This window comes from Procambarus clarkii, chromosome 94 (genome assembly GCF_040958095.1).
Source record: "Procambarus clarkii isolate CNS0578487 chromosome 94, FALCON_Pclarkii_2.0, whole genome shotgun sequence".
Classification (NCBI taxonomy): domain Eukaryota; kingdom Metazoa; phylum Arthropoda; class Malacostraca; order Decapoda; family Cambaridae; genus Procambarus; species Procambarus clarkii.
This window is the reverse complement of record NC_091243.1, coordinates 1,422,837-1,429,243: the sequence shown is the minus strand read 5'-3', so window position 1 is coordinate 1,429,243 and position 6,407 is coordinate 1,422,837.

Genomic DNA, 6,407 nt, shown 5'->3' with positions numbered 1-6,407 from the left:
ATGCTCTTCGTCTCCTGCTTTCTCGTTGTCAGTCTTCCTTTGTGGTTGTTGTTGACTCTCGTAGTGCCCTCATGGCTCTCGGGTCCTTTAATCCGGTTCATCCAGTAGTTGTCGAGATCCAGTATTGGCTGTTTCTCGTTCACAGTAAATTTAAGTCGGTTGAGTTTTTGTTGGGTTCCCAGCCATATTGGTGTGTCTTTAAACGAGCGTGCGGATGCTGCTGCCAAGGAAGCTGTCCGCTCTTGTCCCATCTCTCGTAAAGGTATTCCGTATTCCGACTTTTACCCGGTTATCCATTCCTCCGTCCTTACCCGTTGGCAGGCTTCTTGGTTGTCTGTTACTGGTAACAAACTACGTACTCTTAAATGTTGTGTTTACTCGTGGCCGTCCTCCTACCACCGTAACCGGCGGTGGGAAACAGCTCTGGCGAGGTTGTGTATTGGCCATACTCGCTTAACCCATGGTCACTTGATGGAGCGCCGCCCTGCTCCTTATTGTCCTAGTTGCATTGTCCCTCTTACGGTCGTGCATGTCCTTCTTGAATGTCCTGACTTCCAGGACGAGCGTGTGTCTTGCTTTCCGACCGCCCCTCGCGGTCACCTGTCCCTCAATAGAATTCTTGGTGACTCGGATACTTTTGATATCGTTCGCCTTATGCGTTTTTGTTCTCGTATTGGCATCCTTGGTGATATTTAGCGCCCTCTGATTATTTTGCGCATTTCATGGTGCTACATAGCCTTCCCGGTTTGGCGCCTTCTTTTGATAATTACTTACTTCAGAAGCCTGGTGTGTCGACGAATCACAGCCCTCATAAGATGACGCTCTCCTCATGGCAATGAGGGGGGGCTGGTGGTTGGGAAGATCTGCCTACGGCCGTTAACCCCACACCAACGCCCTTCTCTTGAATTTGAACAGAAATTCACCTGAAATAAACTCCGTGCTATAACTTTCTCTACAGACTCGCTACAGCAATCACGTTTTGCTGTTTTGCTCTGTTGAAAAGCTCTTGGCAAGGGTTGTCTGAAGACACCCAGCACGACTGTGTGGAGTTGTATTTCTCAAATTTGTGCACCTGTATTCACCTAGTTGTTTTTTGCGGGGGTTGAGCTTTGCTCTTTCGGCCCGCCTCTCAACTGGCAATCAACAGTTTACTAACTACTTTTTTCCACACCACATACACACACACACACCATCCACAGGAAGCAGCCCGTGACAGCTGACTAACTCCAAGGTACCTATTTACTGCTAGGTAACAGGGGCATTCAGGGTGAAAGAAACTTTGCCCATTTGTTTCTGCCTGGTGCGGGAATCGAACCCGCGCCACATAATTAGGGGGGCCTGTGCGCTATCCACCAGGCTACCAGGCACACTTAACACACCCTCCTGTGCACACACAAACCTGTGCACACATTATAGTGCACAAAGGAGCTGGAAAATCCATCTTCTGACTATATTACATTACCAGCCTAGAGACGACAATATTACGTTATCGGCCTAGTAGTAGGAATCCATCAGTCTCAGGAGACTATGGAGTTGCGATCTGATTGTCGGTCTGGCGTGGCTTCACCAGGGCACAAATCCAGGGTAGGTTGATACAGAAGAGAAGCTGTTACCCAAGCAGCTGGTCCCCCAATCTCCACGGTGCCGAAAGTCTCGAATGGAAAGGCGAACGCTAATACGATTGGTTCCAGCGCCATCGCAGGAACTGTGATATCCGAAGTTGACCTCGAAGTTGATGAACGAATGCACAGGGACTCCAAACCCAGAGACCGCCATAGGTGGGGCCGGAGAAGAACCACCCCATCAAGGGCAAGAACGACCCCAGCCTCTTGAAGCAATGCCTTGGCCGCTTGAGCCCCAGCAGGTGGACGTCCCAGTCCCGCACCTACGGGTTCCTGGCAGAAATCGACCAGCCTAGAGTCGACAATATTACGTTACCAGCCTAGAGTCGACAATATTACGTTACCAGCCTAGAGTCGACAATATTACGTTACCAGCCTAGAGTCGACAATATTACGTTACCAGCCTAGAGTCGACAATATTACGTTACCAGCCTAGAGTCGACAATATTACGTTACCAGCCTTGAGTCGACAATATTACGTTACCAGCATAGAGTCGACAATATTACATTACCAGCCTAGAGTCAACAATATTTCATTACCAGCCTAGAATAGATTATATTACATTACCAGCCTAGAATATATTATATTATGTTACCAGCCAAGAGTCGACAATATTACATTACTAGCCAAGAGTCAACAATATTAAATTACCAGCCTAAAGTCGACAATATTTCATTACTAGCTTAGAGTAGATTATATTACATTACCAGTCAAGAGTCGACAATATTACATTACCAGCCAAAAGTCGACAATATTACATTACCTGCCAAGAGTAGACAATATTTCATTACCAGCCTAGAGTCGACAATATTACATTACCAGCCTAGAATCGACAATATTACATTACCTGCCAAGAGTAGACAATATTTCATTACCAGCCTAGAGTCGACAATATTTCATTACCAGCCTAGAGTCGACAATATTTCATTACCAGCCTAGAGTCGACAATATTACATTACCAGCCAAAAGTCGACAATATTACATTACCTGCCAAGAGTAGACAATATTTCATTACCAGCCAAGAGTCGACAATATTACATTACCAGCCTAGAATCGACAATATTACATTACCTGCCAAGAGTCTACAATATTACATTACCGGTCAATAGTCGACAATATTACATTACCAGCCTAGAGTCGACAATATTACATTAGCAGCCTAGAGTCGACAATATTTCATTACCAGCCTAGAGTCGACAATATTACATTACCAGCCTAAAGTCGACAATATTACATTACCAGCCATGAGTCTACAATATTACATTACCGGTCAATAGTCGACAATATTACATTACCAGCCTAGAGTCGACAATATTACATTAGCAGCCTAGAGTCGACAATATTTCATTACCAGCCTAGAGTCGACAATATTACATTACTGTTACGAACCCGACTCCATCGTAAGAGTATGGAGCAGCGACGTCAATGCCATCTGTGAGTCTGCTCCCTAAACCCCCACAAAATGGACGACGCCATCTGGTGTTGGCAGTATGATACACCCTGTTACCTAGCAGTAAAATAGGTACCTGGGTGTTAGTCAGCTGAAATCATCTCAAGATGATACCTGCAAGAGACTCTAGATTCCTGCCTTGGTCAGCCCGAAGAGTTGCTGTAGCTGACCTCTGGTGAGGTAGCGCCTAGAAATCAGCGCCATCTATTGTGATATGAGGTGTATGTCAATGTCAGAGTCCGTAAGTGGTGTTTCCTAGCTTCACATTGTACTGGCCAGTTTACTGATGACGTGTCTGTATCCACAGAGGCGACGTAGGGCTTAGGTGTTAAGAAGATTGTTAGTCTACCCAGGGCAGCCTATTATCTCTCTACTCCATTCTGCTTTACGTGAGCAGTGAGCCACCGCCGAAGAGTAACTGAGTAGTATCTGCTGTCTGCCTGTGAAGTGGCAGTGACAGAATTCGGCATATCCCGGGACTGGCTAGCGGAAGAGACGACTGACAGTAAGGTGCTACTGAGGAGTGTAACTAGCGAGTTGCAAGAAGCTCCTGCCAGAGGTTCGCTACCCTTGTCTTTGTTCATGAAGAGGCCCAGCAGTGCGAGGATGATGTTCTCTGCCAGCACCAGGCTGGAGAGTGATTGTGGGCGTTCACAGGGAGCACCTAGTGAGCCTGTGTATAGGCTGGCCCATGGCTAGGGTAGACTCGTTGGTGTTTCCCAGTACTGGATGAAAACGGTACTGTGTGTTGAGGAAACACGGAAGTTGACAAGGCTGCATTGCATGAGCATCGAGGAGCGCTTAGTGTCCTATGAGAGTGACACATGTGTATATATATCAGTATAGTAATACTTCGTTTATGAATCTATTTAAGGTGATGGAAAGTGATAATATGTGAATAGTTTGATAAAGGATAAAGTGTCGTATTCCTTTCAACTCTCACCATGTTGTTTTTCTTGTATTACCAAGCCTACTTCTTGAAAGCCCCTACCGATTTGGGGTAGGATACTAGTACTTTGGTTCCTCCAGCAAAGAACCCGGTTGCGACCCATAGTAGCCATAACAATTACCAACCTAGAGTCGAGAATATTACAATACCAGCCTAGAGTTAACAATATTACATTACCAGCCTAGAGTCAACAATATTACATTACCAGCCTAGAGTCAACAATATTACATTACCAGCCTAGAGTCAACAATATTACATTACCAGCCTAGAGTCGACAATATTACATTACCAGCCTAGAGTCAACAATATTACATTACCAGCCTAGAGTCAACAATATTACATTACCAGCCTAGAGTCAACAATATTACATTACCAGCCTAGAGTCGACAATATTACATTACCAGCCTAGAGTCAACAATATTACATTACCAGCCTAGAGTCAACAATATTACATTACCAGCCTAGAGTAGACTATATTACATTACCAGCCTAGAGTCAACATTATTACATTACCAGCCTAGAGTCAACAATATTACATTACCAGCCTGGAGTCGACAATATTACATTACCAGCCTAGAGTCAACAATATTACATTACCAGCCTAGAGTCAACAATATTACATTACCAGCCTAGAGTCAACAATATTACATTACCAGCCTAGAGTCAACAATATTACATTACCAGCCTAGAGTCAACATTATTACATTACCAGCCTAGAGTCAACATTATTACATTACCAGCCTAGAGTCAACATTATTACATTACCAGCCTAGAGTCAACAAAATTACATTACCAGCCTAGAGTCAACAATATTACATTACAGCCTAGAGTCAACAATATTACATTACTAGCCTAGAGTCAACAATATTACATTACTAGCCTAGAGTCGACAATATTACATTATCAGCCTAGAGTCAACAATATTACATTACCAGCCTAGAGTCGACAATATTACATTATCAGCCTAGAGTAGACATTATTACATTGCCAGCCAAGAGTAGAGGATATTTACATTTCCAGCCTCCCACCAAAAAATTTTTCGTTTTCAAAATGTGATAAATACCACTTTTGATGGTTTTAAATAAGTTTTAATTACGTTTTATGCCTGTGTTTTGAGAATTTGTAAATATGATTACAAATCGTGAGGCCATAACATTTTAATAACATGCTTTTTTTCATGTTTTAACGCGTTTATTCTAGTAATAATTATTGTAATTTTCTTTCTGTCTGTCTCTCTCTCTCCCTTTGGGTTTTCCCCTCTTTCTTTCTGATCGTCTCTCTCCCTTTGTTTCTCTCCTCTCTTTCTGTCTGTCTGTCTCTTTCTTAGCAACTCTCCCTTTATCCTCTTGCTGACTCTGTGTGTCTCTCTCTCTTTCTGACTCTGTTTTCTCTCCTTGTCTGTCTGTCTCTTTAAATTCATTATAGATAATTATACCTAATAATTAATTATTGTAATTAATTATAAAATTAATTATTGAAATTATTAGGTATAATAACCTATAATGAATTTAAAGAGACATAGACAGACAAGGAGAGACAGAAGGACACAAAACAGAGTCAGAGAGAGAGAGAGACACACACACAGAGGCAGCAAGAGGATAAAGGGAGAGAGTTGCTAGGTAAGACAGAAAGAAAGAGAGGAGAGAAACAAAGGGAAAGAGACTGATAGAACGAGAGAGGAGAGAAACAAAGGGAGAACGCCAGGAGGAGATTGGAAAGACCACTAAAAGAAACAGGGAGAGAGAGAGAGAGAGAGTGGGGGGGGGAAGAGAGAGACAGGACAAAAAAAGAAAGAGAGAGGGAAAGAGAGAGAGAGAATGGAAAGAAGATAGAAGAGGGAAGAGAAAGAGAAGAGAGGGAGAAGAAAAAAGGAGAATTTAAGAGATAGATCAGACAGAGAAGGGAACAGGTAGCGTGAGGATAAAAAAGGGAAGGAGCATTAGACAATTGGAGGGAGCAAACAAAGCATTACACAATTGGCCGTGTCTTACAGAGTATGAGTGGAATGAATTGAAATGTAGAATTTCTCAACATAAATACTCTGTAAGACACGGCTAATTGTCTAATGCTTTGTTTGTTCACTTGTCAGAAAATCCTCACCAAATTGATTGGGGAGATGGCTTCTTTCCTCAATAACGAATTGCCAAAGCACTTCTAATTGGAAGATAATTGAATCTGTTTCAATATAGATTGCAAAATCATGCAATTTGAACATTAGCTGTGGTTTGTATAATTTAGATCCATTTCTGATTGATCAGTTAAAAAGCATTTGAGGAGGATCATTGATACACATTTGTCTCACTAATTCCTTGTTATATCCAATATTTTATGATATTATTGTCCATGTATGGGCCTATTGGCCCATACATGGACAATAATATCATA